This window comes from Pseudophryne corroboree, chromosome 3, assembly GCF_028390025.1.
Source record: "Pseudophryne corroboree isolate aPseCor3 chromosome 3, aPseCor3.hap2, whole genome shotgun sequence".
NCBI lineage: Eukaryota > Metazoa > Chordata > Amphibia > Anura > Myobatrachidae > Pseudophryne > Pseudophryne corroboree.
This window is the reverse complement of record NC_086446.1, coordinates 713,782,643-713,801,161: the sequence shown is the minus strand read 5'-3', so window position 1 is coordinate 713,801,161 and position 18,519 is coordinate 713,782,643.

Genomic DNA, 18,519 nt, shown 5'->3' with positions numbered 1-18,519 from the left:
AGATGGGAAAAGCAAGATGTTGTGTTTTAATACGTAGAGAACCCGAAATGCTGTTGCTAAGGGCAACAGCAAAACCCTAAAGGGTTACCAACGGGTGTGGCAGTAAACTCCTTGGTCAGAGATGGAATGATAGACACAAGGAGAGTCTCCACAATCCTAATCCTCACTTGCAGTGCACAGGTTCAGCTTACTGCCACTAAACTGACACCTGACACCTTGCACAGTGAGACAGGATTTAGGCAGGCAAGTCTTAGAATACAGCCGCAAACTTGCTAAGTTCACAGAGTAGTAAAAGAACCCCAGCAAGCTAAACGACTGACTCCAGTCTTACTGCTAGGTCTGGATTGGCAGAGTGTAGTACCAAATCCCCAGGCCTATTTGCAGTTAGCAACAACAAATACAAAGCTACACAGTACTGGCTAACTTTCAGGAACTGACTAACCAACAAAGATTCAGCAGCATCTGCTTAACCTGAGAAGAGGCCTTATAAAGCAGGTGCTGTCCACGCCCCACTCAGACCTCACAGACTGTGAGCACAAAAACCAGCACCGGATCCCCTGCCGTGCACAGAGCCTGTAACCACTGCACAGCAAAAGACCCGAACCGGAGTATCAGCTGCGCTCAGGTTACTCCGCTAGCACTTGTCTCCCGGTTGCCATGACGACATGGCAGCACAGGGCAGGAGACCCTAACAGTACCCCCCCTCTGACGAGGGGTCAACGAACCCCTACCACCGGGTTTATCGGGGAACTGCGAGAAGAAAGAGCGTATCAGTCTGGGGGCATGAAGATCACAACTGCGCACCCACGACCGCTCCTCCGGGCCATACCCCTTCCAGTGCACCAAAAATGACAGCCGACCCCGAACCATCTTGGAGTCAAGAATCCTTTCAACAACAAACTCCCTCTGGCCACGTATCAGAAGAGGGGAAGGTCTTCCACTGGAAGAAGGATTACTAATCGCCCGTTTTAAAAGGGAACAATGAAATGTTTTATTGATACCCAAAGAACGGGGCAGATCTAACTGAAATGCCACCGGATTGATAACCCTGGTGATCTTATAAGGGCTGATGAACCGGGGGCCTAACTTATGAGATGGCTGTCTCAACTTCAAATTCTTGGTAGACAACCAGACGAAGTCTCCTAATTTGAGGCTGCAGGGTCTTTTCCGCTTATCAAAAACCCTTTTGGTCACTAATGACACAGACACAAGGGCTTTCTTCACTTTCCGCCAAATACCTCTAAGGACCGAAACCACAGAGGAACCACCAGGCGTGGAGTCCAGGGGGTCAAAAGAATTGGCCTTAGGATGATGCCCATACACACAAAGGAAGGGAGAGATCCCTGTAGCAGAGTGAGCCACATTGTTATAGGCAAACTCCGCCATGGACAGATGAGCAACCCAGTCAGTCTGACACTTGGAGACATAACACCTGAGGAACTGCTCCAAGGACTGGTTCACCCTTTCAGTCTGCCCATTAGACTGCGGAAGGTAGCCTGACGACAAACTGACAGAAATCTGGAGATCGGAACAAAATGCCCTCCAGAATTTGGCCACAAACTGGGATCCGCGGTCAGAGACCACATCAAGTGGCAACCCGTGGAGACGCACAACATGCAGCATAAATAATTCAGACAGGCGTCTGGCCGATGGCAGCCCAACCAGTGGAACGAAGTGCGCCATCTTCGAAAACCTGTCAACGACAACCCAGATGGCTGTCATCCCCGAGGATTTGGGCAAGTCCACCACAAAATCCATTGAAATGTGGGTCCATGGCTTAGATGGGATAGAGAGTGGATGTAATGGGCCAACAGGAACCCCTCTAGGAGTCTTATTTCGGGCACAGATGTCACATGCCCGAACCCACTGATCCACATCCTTAGCCACCGAGGGCCACCACACCGCCCTAGATAGCAACTCCCGAGTTCTGGCAATACCCGGGTGACCTGCCGACTTCTTGGCATGGATTTCCAGGAACACTCGCTGTCTTAACCTAGGAGGCACAAACAAAAGACCTACCGGAAGGTCTGGAGGAGCCTGCTCCTGTGCTCTAAGGACTAATGATAAGAGGTCCTGGGTAATGCCCACTTTAATACATGATGGGGACACAATGGGCAACGGCTCCTCGGTGGTCTCCTGGATTGAAGCAAAACTCGCGAGAGCGCATCAGCCTTGATGTTTTTTGACCCAGGGCGATATGTTATCAAAAAATTAAAGCGAGCAAAAAACAAAGCCCATCGTGCCTGCCTGGCATTGAGACGCTTTGCTGACTCTAAATATGCCAGATTCTTATGGTAGGTGAGAATTGAAACCACAAACTTAGCCCCCTCAAGCCAGTGTCTCCACTCCTCGAGTGCATCCTTAATAGCCAACAATTCCCGGTTACCCACGTCATAATTCATCTCGGCAGGCGAAAATTTACGGGAAAAGTAAGCACAGGGATGAAGGCGATTATCAGACACTCCCATCTGAGAAAGCACTGCCCCAATACCCATCTCAGAGGCATCCACCTCCACCACAAAAGGACGCTCTGGATCTGGGTGTCGCAGCACCTTGGCCGATACAAATGCCCTTTTGAGACGGGCAAAAGCCGCTTTAGCCTCACAAGACCAGTGAGCAACATCCGCCCCTTTCTTAGTGAGTGCCACCAAGGGCGCCACTATAGACGAAAATCCAGCGATAAATCGTCTATAAAAATTCGCAAAGCCCAGGAAACGCTGAAGCGCCTTCAAACTAGTGGGCTGCACCCAATCCAGGACTGCCTGTACCTTGGAACCCTCCATTTGGAAACCTTCTGGGGAGATAATATATCCTAGAAATGCGATTTGCTGAACTTCAAATTCGCACTTCTCCAGCTTCGCCCCAAGCCGGTGGTCTCTGAGTTTCTGGAGGACTAAGCGTACATGCTTCCGATGTTCCTCCAGGGAATGGGAGAAGATTAGGATGTCATCTAAGTATACAACTAAGAATCTATCCAAATATTCCCTGAGCACATCATTCATGAAATCCTGGAAGACTGCCGGGGCATTACAGAGCCCAAAAGGCATCACCAAATATTCATAATGCCCTGAGTGGGTATTAAAGGCAGTCTTCCATTCATCCCCCTCTCTTATTCGGATTAGATTGTACGCACCGCGTAGGTCAATCTTAGAAAAAATGGTGGCAGTACGAAGCTGGTCAAACAAGACCGAAATGAGAGGCAGTGGGTATGAGTTTTTAATCGTGATACGGTTCAATTCCCTGAAGTCGATGCAGGGTCGCAACGAACCGTCCTTTTTACCCACGAAGAAGAACCCCGACCCAACTGGAGACTGTGAAGGTCTGATAAATCCCTTAGCCAAGTTCTCCTGAATGTACTCTGCCATAGCCTGAGTCTCAGGACGTGACAGGGAGTACAACCTGCTCTAGGGAAGCTTAGCATTTGGCAACAAATCAATGGCACAGTCATAGGGGCGATGGGGAGGTAGTACCTCTGCAACTTTTTTGGAGAACACGTCCGCAAAATCTGCATAACACCCTGGCAATCCTGGCAAACTTAGCTGCGAGAGCCTGACTGGAAGGCTCAAGCAACTCCTGAAACAATCAGTACCCCAACTAAGAATCTCCCCAGAGACCCAGTCAAATTGAGGATTGTGGGCCCTTAACCAGGGTAACCCCAACACCAATGGGGCAAAAGTACAGACAGTCACATAAAAGGACAATTTTTCAGAGTGTGTGGCTCCAATAAACAAAGAAATCTGGCTAGTGCAAGAGGTAATTTTACCTTGGGATAATGGTTCCCCGTTTAACCCACAAATCTCAATTTCCGATGCCAAGGGTACTAAGGGAACAGAGTGTTTCAGGGCGAATTGGCGGTCCATAAAAACCCCGTCGGCCCCACTGTCCACAAAGGCCTCAGTCTTGACAGTTTGACCGAGGATCTTCAAGGTCACCGGAATGATAAAAGTCTTCTTGGGAAATTCTGACTTCTGGCCTGACAGGATATTTCCCATCACCCTCAGGCCCTGAAGTTTTCCGGCTTTTCTGGGCATGATACTACCACATGACCTTTATTCCCACAGTACAAACACAACCCCTGCTGTCTCCTCCGCGTCTTCTCACGCGAGGAGAGGCGGGTAGCCCCAATCTGCATAGGCTCCTCGGAAAATTCCTCAGAGTCTGAGGTTCCCTTGGGAAAGAAGGAAACCTCAGTCTCCCTTTCAAGCCTACGCTCTCTCAGCCGTCTATCCACCCGGATGGATAACTGCATGAGCTGATCCAAGCTATCAGGCAAGGGATATTGTACCAGTTGGTCTTTTATCTGGTTAGAAAGACCTCTTCGGTACTGGTGTCTCAGGGCTGGGTCATTCCACTGGGTATCATGGGCCAACCTCCGAAACTCCGTACAGTAAACCTCAACTGGCCTTCGCCCTTGCTTAAGGATCGAAATCTGAGCCTCGGCTGAGGCCGTCTTGTCAGGGTCATCATACAACATGCCCAGTGCCGTAAAAAAAGCATCAACACTTTTAAGCGACGGACAGTCAGGCTGCAACCCATATGCCCAGACCTGTGGGTCTCTTTGTAGCAAGGAAATCACTATGCCCACCCGCTGAATCTCCGACCCAGAAGACTGAGGCCTAAGCCGGAAGTATAGCTTGCAGCTCTCCTTGAAACAAAAGAACTGCGAGCGATCTCCAGAAAAACGATCCGGGAGATTTACTTTCGGCTCCTTAACCCCTGAAGGTGCTGCTGCTGCGGGAGCTCCGCCAACGGCCTGGGAGGTGTGCATTTTAATGGACAAATCATTAAATTGTCGAGTCAGGACCTGCACCTGATCGACCACCTGTTGCAACGTATTTTGAGGGGTATGCTCCATATTCCCACAAAATTTCAACAGGAGTATTAGGCTGCTGAATATGTTATGCACACCAGTGCCTGCAGGAATGTACTGGTGTTTGAATTGTTATGCACACCAGTGCCTGCAGGAATGTACTGGTGTTTGAACTGTTATGCACACCAGTGCCTGCAGGAATGTACTGGTGTCTGAACGGATAGGTATGCAAAACAAATGAACTCACAGACAGACTGGGGAATATGACATTACGTACACAGAAGGTGATAGGGTAACAAAATAACACAAAGTGAACAGAGAAGCCCAGAGGCTAAGAAACTGGGTGTCTCCCTAGTATTAGTAATGCTCAGATGGGAAAAGCAAGATGTTGTGTTTTAATACGTAGAGAACCCGAAATGCTGTTGCTAAGGGCAACAGCAAAACCCTAAAGGGTTACCAACGGGTGTGGCAGTAAACTCCTTGGTCAGAGATGGAATGATAGACACAAGGAGAGTCTCCACAATCCTAATCCTCACTTGCAGTGCACAGGTTCAGTTTACTGCCACTAAACTGACACCTGACACCTTGCACAGTGAGACAGGATTTAGGCAGGCAAGTCTTAGAATACAGCCGCAAACTTGCTAAGTTCACAGAGTAGTAAAAGAACCCCAGCAAGCTAAACGACTGACTCCAGTCTTACTGCTAGGTCTGGATTGGCAGAGTGTAGTACCAAATCCCCAGGCCTATTTGCAGTAAGCAACAACAAATACAAAGCTACACAGTACTGGCTAACTTTCAGGAACTGACTAACCAACAAAGATTCAGCAGCATCTGCTTAACCTGAGAAGAGGCCTTATAAAGCAGGTGCTGTCCACGCCCCACTCAGACCTCACAGACTGTGAGCACAAAAACCAGCACCGGATCCCCTGCCGTGCACAGAGCCTGTAACCACTGCACAGCAAAAGACTAGAGATGAGCGCCTGAAATTTTTCGGGTTTTGTGTTTTGGTTTTGGGTTCGGTTCCGCGGCCGTGTTTTGGGTTCGAACGCGTTTTGGCAAAACCTCACCGAATTTTTTTTGTCGGATTCGGGTGTGTTTTGGATTCGGGTGTTTTTTTCAAAAAACACTAAAAAACAGCCTAAATCATAGAATTTGGGGGTCATTTTGATCCCAAAGTATTATTAACCTCAAAAACCATAATTTACACTCATTTTCAGTCTATTCTGAATACCTCACACCTCACAATATTATTTTTAGTCCTAAAATTTGCACCGAGGTCGCTGTGTGAGTAAGATAAGCGACCCTAGTGGCCGACACAAACACCGGGCCCATCTAGGAGTGGCACTGCAGTGTCACGCAGGATGTCCCTTCCAAAAAACCCTCCCCAAACAGCACATGACGCAAAGAAAAAAAGAGGCGCAATGAGGTAGCTGTGTGAGTAAGATTAGCGACCCTAGTGGCCGACACAAACACCGGGCCCATCTAGGAGTGGCACTGCAGTGTCACGCAGGATGGCCCTTCCAAAAAACCCTCCCCAAACAGCACATGACGCAAAGAAAAAAAGAGGCGCAATGAGGTAGCTGTGTGAGTAAGATTAGCGACCCTAGTGGCCGACACAAACACCGGGCCCATCTAGGAGTGGCACTGCAGTGTCACGCAGGATGTCCCTTCCAAAAAACCCTCCCCAAACAGCACATGACGCAAAGAAAAAAAGAGGCGCAATGAGGTAGCTGTGTGAGTAAGATTAGCGACCCTAGTGGCCGACACAAACACCGGGCCCATCTAGGAGTGGCACTGCAGTGTCACGCAGGATGTCCCTTCCAAAAAACCCTCCCCAATCAGCACATGATGCAAAGTAAAAAGAAAAGAAAAAAGAGGTGCAAGATGGAATTGTCCTTGGGCCCTCCCACCCACCCTTATGTTGTATAAACAAAACAGGACATGCACACTTTAACCAACCCATCATTTCAGTGACAGGGTCTGCCACACGACTGTGACTGATATGACGGGTTGGTTTGGACCCCCCCCAAAAAAGAAGCAATTAATCTCTCCTTGCACAAACTGGCTCTACAGAGGCAAGATGTCCACCTCATCTTCACCCTCCGATATATCACCGTGTACATCCCCCTCCTCACAGATTATCAATTCGTCCCCACTGGAATCCACCATCTCAGCTCCCTGTGTACTGTGTGGAGGCAATTGCTGCTGGTCAATGTCTCCGCGGAGGAATTGATTATAATTCATTTTAATGAACATCATCTTCTCCACATTTTCTGGATGTAACCTCGTACGCCGATTGCTGACAAGGTGAGCGGCGGCACTAAACACTCTTTCGGAGTACACACTTGTGGGAGGGCAACTTAGGTAGAATAAAGCCAGTTTGTGCAAGGGCCTCCAAATTGCCTCTTTTTCCTGCCAGTATAAGTACGGACTGTGTGACGTGCCTACTTGGATGCGGTCACTCATATAATCCTCCACCATTCTATCAATGTTGAGAGAATCATATGCAGTGACAGTAGACGACATGTCCGTAATCGTTGTCAGGTCCTTCAGTCCGGACCAGATGTCAGCATCAGCAGTCGCTCCAGACTGCCCTGCATCACCGCCAGCGGGTGGGCTCGGAATTCTGAGCCTTTTCCTCGCACCCCCAGTTGCGGGAGAATGTGAAGGAGGAGATGTTGACAGGTCGCGTTCCGCTTGACTTGACAATTTTGTCACCAGCAGGTCTTTCAACCCCAGCAGACTTGTGTCTGCCGGAAAGAGAGATCCAAGGTAGGCTTTAAATCTAGGATCGAGCACGGTGGCCAAAATGTAGTGCTCTGATTTCAACAGATTGACCACCCGTGAATCCTTGTTAAGCGAATTAAGGGCTGCATCCACAAGTCCCACATGCCTAGCGGAATCGCTCCCTTTTAGCTCCTTCTTCAATGCCTCCAGCTTCTTCTGCAAAAGCCTGATGAGGGGAATGACCTGACTCAGGCTGGCAGTGTCTGAACTGACTTCACGTGTGGCAAGTTCAAAGGGCATCAGAACCTTGCACAACGTTGAAATCATTCTCCACTGCACTTGAGACAGGTGCATTCCACCTCCTATATCGTGCTCAATTGTATAGGCTTGAATGGCCTTTTGCTGCTCCTCCAACCTCTGAAGCATATAGAGGGTTGAATTCCACCTCGTTACCACTTCTTGCTTCAGATGATGGCAGGGCAGGTTCAGTAGTTTTTGGTGGTGCTCCAGTCTTCTGTACGTGGTGCCTGTACGCCGAAAGTGTCCCGCAATTCTTCTGGCCACCGACAGCATCTCTTGCACGCCCCTGTCGTTTTTTAAAAAATTCTGCACCACCAAATTCAAGGTATGTGCAAAACATGGGACGTGCTGGAATTTGCCCATATTTAATGCACACACAATATTGCTGGCATTGTCCGATGCCACAAATCCACAGGAGAGTCCAATTGGGGTAAGCCATTCCGCGATGATCTTCCTCAGTTGCCGTAAGAGGTTTTCAGCTGTGTGCGTATTCTGGAAAGCGGTGATACAAAGCGTAGCCTGCCTAGGAAAGAGTTGGCGTTTGCGAGATGCTGCTACTGGTGCCGCCGCTGCTGTTCTTGCGGCGGGAGTCCATACATCTACCCAGTGGGCTGTCACAGTCATATAGTCCTGACCCTGCCCTGCTCCACTTGTCCACATGTCCGTGGTTAAGTGGACATTGGGTACAACTGCATTTTTTAGGACACTGGTGAGTCTTTTTCTGACGTCCGTGTACATTCTCGGTATCGCCTGCCTAGAGAAGTGGAACCTAGATGGTATTTGGTAACGGGGGCACACTGCCTCAATAAATTGTCTAGTTCCCTGTGAACTAACGGCGGATACCGGACGCACGTCTAACACCAACATAGTTGTCAAGGCCTCAGTTATCCGCTTTGCAGTAGGATGACTGCTGTGATATTTCATCTTCCTCGCAAAGGACTGTTGAACAGTCAATTGCTTACTGGAAGTAGTACAAGTGGGCTTACGACTTCCCCTCTGGGATGACCATCGACTCCCAGCGGCAACAACAGCAGCGCCAGCAGCAGTAGGCGTTACACGCAAGGATGCATCGGAGGAATCCCAGGCAGGAGAGGACTCGTCAGAATTGCCAGTGACATGGCCTGCAGGACTATTGGCATTCCTGGGGAAGGAGGAAATTGACACTGAGGGAGTTGGTGGGGTGGTTTGCATGAGCTTGGTTACAAGAGGAAGGGATTTACTGGTCAGTGGACTGCTTCCGCTGTCACCCAAAGTTTTTGAACTTGTCACTGACTTATTATGAATGCGCTGCAGGTGACGTATAAGGGAGGATGTTCCGAGGTGGTTAACGTCCTTACCCCTACTTATTACAGCTTGACAAAGGGAACACACGGCTTGACACCTGTTGTCCGCATTTCTGGTGAAATACCTCCACACCGAAGAGCTGATTTTTTTGGTATTTTCACCTGGCATGTCAACGGCCATATTCCTCCCACGGACAACAGGTGTCTCCCCGGGTGCCTGACTTAAACAAACCACCTCACCATCAGAATCCTCCTGGTCAATTTCCTCCCCAGCGCCAGCAACACCCATATCCTCCTCATCCTGGTGTACTTCAACACTGACATCTTCAATCTGACTATCAGGAACTGGACTGCGGGTGCTCCTTCCAGCACTTGCAGGGGGCGTGCAAATGGTGGAAGGCGCATGCTCTTCACGTCCAGTGTTGGGAAGGTCAGGCATCGCAACCGACACAATTGGACTCTCCTTGTGGATTTGGGATTTCGAAGAATGCACAGTTCTTTGCTGTGCTGCTTTTGCCAGCTTGAGTCTTTTCATTTTTCTAGCGAGAGGCTGAGTGCTTCCATCCTCATGTGAAGCTGAACCACTAGCCATGAACATAGGCCAGGGCCTCAGCCGTTCCTTGCCACTCCGTGTGGTAAATGGCATATTGGCAAGTTTACGCTTCTCCTCCGACAATTTTATTTTAGGTTTTGGAGTCCTTTTTTTTCTGATATTTGGTGTTTTGGATTTGACATGCTCTGTACTATGACATTGGGCATCGGCCTTGGCAGATGACGTTGCTGGCATTTCATCGTCTCGGCCATGACTAGTGGCAGCAGCTTCAGCACGAGGTGGAAGTGGATCTTGATCTTTCCCTAATTTTGGAACCTCAACATTTTTGTTCTCCATATTTTAATAGGCACAACTAAAAGGCACCTCAGGTAAACAATGGAGATGGATACTAGTATACAATTATGGACTGCCTGCCGACTGCAGACACAGAGGTAGCCACAGCCGTGAACTACCGTACTGTACTGTGTCTGCAGCTAATATAGACTGGTTGATAAAGAGAAGATGTCTATGTAACTATGTATGTATAAAGAAGACTGAAAAAAATCCACGGTTAGGTGGTATACAATTATGGACGGACTGCCTGCCGAGTGCAGACACAGAGGTAGCCACAGCCGTGAACTACCGTACTGTACTGTGTCTGCAGCTAATATAGACTGGTTGATAAAGAGAAGATGTCTATGTAACTATGTATGTATAAAGAAGAATGAAAAAAAACCACGGTTAGGTGGTACACAATTATGGACGGACTGCCTGCCGAGTGCAGACACAGAGGTAGCCACAGCCGTGAACTACCGTACTGTACTGTGTCTGCAGCTAATATAGACTGGTTGATAAAGAGAAGATGTCTATGTAACTATGTATGTATAAAGAAGAATGAAAAAAATCCACGGTTAGGTGGTATTACAATTATGGACGGACTGCCTGCCGAGTGCAGAGACACAGAGGTAGCCACAGCCGTGAACTACCGTACTGTGTCTGCTGCGACTGGATGATAAATGATATAAAAAATATATATATATCACTACTGCAGCCGGACAGGTATATATTATATATTATATAATGACGGACCTGCTGGACACTGTCTGTCAGCAGAATGAGTTTTATTTTTATAGAATAAAAAAAAAAAAAACACACAAGTGAAGTCACACGACGAGTGTTTAACTTTTTCAGGCAATCACAATATAAGTATACTACTAACTATACTGGTGGTCAGTGTGGTCAGGTCACTGGTCAGTCACACTGGCAGTGGCACTCCTGCAGCAAAAGTGTGCACTGTTTAATTTTAATATAATATGTACTCCTGGCTCCTGCTATAACCTATAACTGGCACTGCAGTAGTGCTCCCCAGTCTCCCCCACAATTATAAGCTGTGTGAGCTGAGCAGTCAGACAGATATATAATATATATAGATGATGCAGCACACTGGCCTGAGCCTGAGCAGTGCACACAGATATGGTATGTGACTGACTGAGTCACTGTGTGTATCGCTTTTTTCAGGCAGAGAACGGATATATTAAATAAACTGCACTGTGTGTCTGGTGGTCACTCACTATATAATATATTATGTACTCCTGGCTCCTGCTATAACCTATAACTGGCACTGCAGTAGTGCTCCCCAGTCTCCCCCACAATTATAAGCTGTGTGAGCTGAGCAGTCAGACAGATATATATAATATTATATATAGATAATAGATGATGCAGCACACTGGCCTGAGCCTGAGCAGTGCACACAGATATGGTATGTGACTGACTGAGTCACTGTGTGTATCGCTTTTTTCAGGCAGAGAACGGATATATTAAATAAACTGCACTGTGTGTCTGGTGGTCACTCACTATATAATATATTATGTACTCCTGGCTCCTGCTATAACCTATAACTGGCACTGCAGTAGTGCTCCCCAGTCTCCCCCACAATTATAAGCTGTGTGAGCTGAGCAGTCAGACAGATATGTCAGATTGTGTTTGGTCTGTGTTCCCGGAGGGGGCGCTAGTGGGTCAGTGGAGGTAGAAGGAAGGAAACGAGGAGGTTGGATAACGTTCCTGCGCATGAGCGCAATGGTATTTTATTAGGCAGATGATAATAACAGTATTGAAGCAGAAACAATAATAACAGATGAAAAGTCAATCACTCAGTATGGTAACTGAAAGTCTATGGCAATGGATGACAGATGAATTGAGAAATAATATCCGGAAATATATAATCAGAAGAACAAATGTTTATGAAATAGTTCTGGCTTGGAAACCAGTGCAGGGTTTTAAAACAGGAAACTTGAGGCAGTAGATGGAAATGGCAAACCTGAGCATAAGCAGGAGTCTGACTTCACAGTGCAGGTGATGAGGCACTGGCAGCAGCAAGCTGTGTCACAGGTGGAGGAATGAACACACCTGGAGTCAGTCTTCAACTGCAGGCTGAAGCACACAAGGTGGTAATGAGTGTGAAGCCTTATGCAGGTTGCAGGTATTGCTGGGCCTTGAAGTTCCACGGAAGAGTGCAGAGTAACCAGGAGTACCAGTTCTTAGCAGAGAACCAGGAACTCAGGAGAAACAGGAACCGATCCTTTCACATAGGTCGCTGGAAAGACACAAAGTCCAGGATGCCTGTAGACTGAACCTGTAGCCTCTTATGTACCCCATGGTGCACAGGGATTGGGTGAGTGAAGGAAAAGTGGGTGCGGCCAAGCACCGGATTGGCCGCAGTATACTGGCTGTTTGCAGACTGTCATGGCGGCGCCCACGCCGCGGCCTAGCGAGGACGCGGCGCGCTACACGCCCGCTGTCTCAGGAGTGTTCCCAGGACCTTGATGATGTCCCATGGCAGGGGCATAGACGACAGGTGACCGCAGGGAGCCAGGACGGAGTCCGCAGCGGCGGACGGATGTCAGCCTGGTAAGTCGATTCCTGACAGTACCCCCTCCTTTAGGGGTGGACACCGAACACCCACGTGGCTTGGAGGGATGAGTGCTGTGGAAGACACGGACCAACCTAGGAGCATGGACATCAGATGAATTCACCCAGCTTCTCTCCTCTGGGCCATAACCGAACCAATCGACCAGGTACTGGAGACGTCCATACCGGCAACGGGAGTCCAGAATCTTGTTGATCTCGAATTCCACGCCCCGCTGAGTTCGAACCTTGGGACCTACTGGAAGAGTATTCTGAAAGCGGTTTAGGACTAAAGGTCTGAGGAGAGAAATGTGAAAAGCGTTAGGTATACGAAGGAAAGATGGTAATTTCAACTTGTAAGCCACTGGGTTGATGACACTCTCGATAGGGTAAGGACCAATGAAGCGTGGTGCAAACTTCATGGATGGGACCCTGAGACGAAGGTTGCGGGTTGATAACCAAACCTTGTCCCCAGGTTTCAAATGGGGAACCGCACGTCTCTTGCGGTCGGCGAAGATCTTGTATCGACTGGAGGCCTTTTTGAGGGAAACATGAATTTTTTTCCAAATGGATGAAAACTGAGTCAGAGCAGTAGTGGCAGCAGGAACATCCATATGAGGGAGTTCTTGGAATTCAGGTACACGGGGATGTTGCCCATATACTGCAAAGAATGGTGTCGTTTCAGTAGCAGTATGGTATCGAAAGTTATGGGCAAACTCGGCCCATGGGAGCAGATTGAACCAATCATCCTGGGAAGATGACACATATAACCTTAAAAAAGTCTCAAGTTCTTGATTGACTCTCTCTGTCTGCCCATTCGTCTGAGGATGGTATGATGACGAGAATTTCAATTTAACCTGCATGGCAGAACAGAGGGCCCTCCAAAACCTCGCTACAAACTGTACCCCCCGATCAGATATTATTTCAGAGGGTAAACCATGTAAGCGGAAAATCTCCTGTAGGAAGATTTGGGCAAGTTTCGGGGCAGAAGGGAGACCCTGGAGAGGAACGAAATGAGCCATCTTGGTGAATCTGTCCACTACAACCCAAATGGTATTATGTCCCTGAGAAGGAGGAAGGTCAGTGATAAAATCCATGGACAGGTGAGACCAAGGACGACTAGTGACAGACAAGGGTTGTAACTGACCTGCTGGAGACTGACGAGGAGTCTTGTGCTGCACACATTTAGGACAGGATGCCACGAAATCCTGGATGTCCATTTTCATCTTTGGCCACCAATATGACGCAGAAAGGAACTTGAATGTCTTCAGGACACCAGGATGACCAGTGAACTTGGATTGATGGGCCCAAGATAGCAACTTGGGACGGAGTTCTGGGGAAACAAAAGTCTTACCAGGAGGAGGAGCTTGGGAGACTTGAGAGGCAGCGAAAACCACGGGACTCAGGATGGAATGTGGCACAGAGTCAGATGTTCCCTCTTCAGATTCCATGGATCGGGATAATGCGTCGGCTTTCACATTCTGTGAACCTGGGCGGAAATGAAGCTTAAAATTAAAACGTGAGAAAAACATAGCCCACCTGGACTGGCGAGGGTTAAGGCACTGAGCTGCTTTTAAATATAGCAGGTTTTTATGATCCGTGAAGATGTTAAACGGATGTTTGGCCCCTTCTAGGAGATATCTCCATTCCTCGAGAGCCAGCTTAATTGCCAGTAACTCTTGATCTCCCACGGAGTAGTTAGCTTCTGCAGGAAGAAACTTGCGAGAATAGAATCCACAAGGGTGGACTTTCCCATCAGATCCCTTCTGGGAGAGAACAGCTCCAACCCCAACTGTAGAGGCATCTACCTCCAACTCGAACGGTCTGTTGACATCTGGCTGCGACAGCACTGGAGCAGACATAAAGGCTAGCTTGATCTTCCGGAAGGCTGCCAAGGCTTCTTCTGACCAGTTGGAATGATCTGCCCCTTTCCGAGTCAGGTTGGTAATAGGAGCGATGAGAGTGGAGAATCCTCGAATAAATTTTCTATAGTAGTTGGCGAAACCCAGGAACCGCTGGATAGACTTGAGGGAATTTGGAATGGACCAATTGGCAATAGCTTCCAATTTTGTCGGGTCCATCTGAAGATCCGATCCGGAAATTATATAACCCAGGAAGGGTATAGAGGGAACTTCAAAGGTGCATTTAGATAGTTTCCCGTAGAGACGGTTCTCACGAAGACGTCGGAGAACTTCACAGACTTGTAGGCGATGAGATGGAAGGTCTTGGGAAAAGATAAGAATATCATCTAAGTAAACAACGAGGTACTTATACAGGACATCACGAAAAATTTCGTTCACAAAGTGTTGAAATACCGCTGGAGCATTACTCAACCCAAATGGCATTACCAGGTATTCATAATGGCCATCTCGAGTGTTGAAAGCTGTCTTCCACTCGTCACCACTCCGGATTCTGATGAGATTATAGGCACCGCGGAGATCTAACTTGGTGAAGATGCGGGCCCCCTTAACTCTATCAAAAAGTTCGGTAATGAGTGGTAAAGGATAACTATTCTTGATGGTAATGTCATTGAGACCCCGATAGTCAATGCATGGACGCAGTCCTCCATCCTTCTTTTTGACAAAGAAGAAACCTGCACCAGCGGGTGATGATGACGGACGGATGAATCCTTTCTGAAGATTCTCTCTGATGTAATTACTCATCGCCTCAGTTTCAGGGACAGACAAAGGGTAGGTGCGCCCCCTAGGTGGCTTCTTGCCAGGAAGGAGATCGATGGGACAATCCCATTCCCTATGGGGCGGCAGAATATCAGCAGCCTTTTCACAGAAGACGTCTGCGAAGTCTTGATAAGCTGCTGGGAGACTTAGCTGTGTCTTTACTTCGGTAGACTTAATAGGACACACTTGGGCTAAGCAGGATAGATGACAGTGTGAACCCCATGAGGTAAGCTGCAACGTTGTCCAGTCAAACTGCGGGTTATGTAGCTGGAGCCAAGGCATGCCCAAGACAATCTCCTGGGTGGCTTGAGGGATGACCAGGAACTTGATCAGTTCTGAATGGAGAAATCCAACTCCCAGAACCACTGGGGTAGTTTGATGTGAAATGTTCCCCTTGGAGATTCTACTACCATCCACAGCAGTAATGTACACTGGACAAGAAAGTTCACAGGTAGATAGGCAAAATTTATTTACCGCAGCTTGGGTGATAAAATTTCCTGCAGCACCGCAGTCCACTAATGCTGACGCAGACTGGAGCCCAACGGAAGTCTCTAGCGTCACTGGAAGAATGAGATCTTGTTGAGAAGGAGCTTGACTGAAAGATCCTAACTTGACTCCTCCCTTACAAGTCAGGATCTGGCGTTTCCCGAACGCATCGTGCAGGAGTTAATTTGATGGCCCGCAGCAGCACAGTATAGGCAGAGTCTCTCACGTATTCTTCTTGCCCGCTCTTCAGGAGTTAGGCGGGACCTATTTATCTGCATAGGCTCGTCAGAAGAGGGAGACTGGAACTGTACAGAAGGTATGAACCTTGATCTGCGAGGCTCACTCCGAGCGCGTTCATTATTGCGTTCGCGGATGCGAGAGTCCAACTTAATGCACAGGGAGATTAAATCAGACAGTTGAACAGGAATGTCACGGGTTGCCAGTTCGTCCTTGATCCGATCCGAGAGTCCGTGCCAGAAGGCTGCTACCAGAGCTTGGTTGTTCCACTGAATCTCTGCAGCCAACGTCTGGAACTGGATGACATATTGTCCCATGCTTCGGTTACCTTGACGAAGTTGGATCAGGTCTGCCGAAGCTGATGTTGCACGACCAGGCTCGTCAAAGATCCGTCTAAAGGTTGACACGAAGTCTGAGTAGTTGTTGATCAGAGGGTCAGCACGTTCCCACAGGGGAGACACCCAACTCAGAGCAGATCCAGAGAGCAAGGAAATGATGTAGGCAACCTTGGACCTTGGCGTGGGAAAGTTATGTGGCAATAACTCAAACTGTATTTCACACTGATTGAGAAACCCGCGACATAGTTTAGGACTGCCATCATATTTGCTCGGCACGGGCAGGTGCAGACGTGACACTGGAGCTGATGCAGCCGACATAGAAGAACTTACAGCACTGGCAGGTGCTGGAGTAACAGGAACAGTAGGTGAGAGTACACTAGGCAGGGATTGCTGCAGTGTATCCAATCGGGAGGACATCCCTTGCAGGAAGTGAAGCATCTGCTGCTGCGCAACCTCTTGACCATCCAGACGGGAGACCAGATCTTGCAAGGCCTCTGACCCCACACTCCGTCCACCATCCGAGTCCATCGATCCTGGACTTACTGTCAGATTGTGTTTGGTCTGTGTTCCCGGAGGGGGCGCTAGTGGGTCAGTGGAGGTAGAAGGAAGGAAACGAGGAGGTTGGATAACGTTCCTGCGCATGAGCGCAATGGTATTTTATTAGGCAGATGATAATAACAGTATTGAAGCAGAAACAATAATAACAGATGAAAAGTCAATCACTCAGTATGGTAACTGAAAGTCTATGGCAATGGATGACAGATGAATTGAGAAATAATATCCGGAAATATATAATCAGAAGAACAAATGTTTATGAAATAGTTCTGGCTTGGAAACCAGTGCAGGGTTTTAAAACAGGAAACTTGAGGCAGTAGATGGAAATGGCAAACCTGAGCATAAGCAGGAGTCTGACTTCACAGTGCAGGTGATGAGGCACTGGCAGCAGCAAGCTGTGTCACAGGTGGAGGAATGAACACACCTGGAGTCAGTCTTCAACTGCAGGCTGAAGCACACAAGGTGGTAATGAGTGTGAAGCCTTATGCAGGTTGCAGGTATTGCTAGGCCTTGAAGTTCCACGGAAGAGTGCAGAGTAACCAGGAGTACCAGTTCTTAGCAGAGAACCAGGAACTCAGGAGAAACAGGAACCGATCCTTTCACATAGGTCGCTGGAAAGACACAAAGTCCAGGATGCCTGTAGACTGAACCTGTAGCCTCTTATGTACCCCATGGTGCACAGGGATTGGGTGAGTGAAGGAAAAGTGGGTGCGGCCAAGCACCGGATTGGCCGCAGTATACTGGCTGTTTGCAGACTGTCATGGCGGCGCCCACGCCGCGGCCTAGCGAGGACGCGGCGCGCTACACGCCCGCTGTCTCAGGAGTGTTCCCAGGACCTTGATGATGTCCCATGGCAGGGGCATAGACGACAGGTGACCGCAGGGAGCCAGGACGGAGTCCGCAGCGGCGGACGGATGTCAGCCTGGTAAGTCGATTCCTGACAAGATATATATAATATTATATATAGATAATAGATGATGCAGCACACTGGCCTGAGCCTGAGCAGTGCACACAGATATGGTATGTGACTGAGTCACTGTGTGCTGTGTATCGCTTTTTTCAGGCAGAGAACGGATTATAAAGTAAACTGCACTGTCCTCACTAGTAAACTCTCTCCACTCAGTCTCTACACTTCTACAGTAACAGTACTCCTCCTAGTCAGCTCCAGTAAATCTCTCTCAGTCTCTTATAATCTAAATGGAGAGGACGCCAGCCACGTCCTCTCCCTATCAATCTCAATGCACGTGTGAAAATGGCGGCGACGCGCGGCTCCTTATATAGAATCCGAGTCTCGCGATAGAATCCGAGCCTCGCGAGAATCCGACAGCGTCATGATGACGTTCGGGCGCGCTCGGGTTAACCGAGCAAGGCGGGAAGATCCGAGTCGCTCGGACCCGTGAAAAAAAACATGAAGTTCTGGCGGGTTCGGATTCAGAGAAACCGAACCCGCTCATCTCTACAAAAGACCCGAACCGGAGTATCAGCTGCGCTCAGGTTACTCCGCTAGCACTTGTCTCCCGGTTGCCATAACGACGTGGCAGCACAGGGCAGGAGACCCTAACAGTTTACTGCTCATGGGAATAAAGTTATGAATATTGCTATCCAGCAACCCTTTTAAAACATCCCACATTTCCGAAGTGTTCTTGTTATTAAACAGAACCTCCCACTC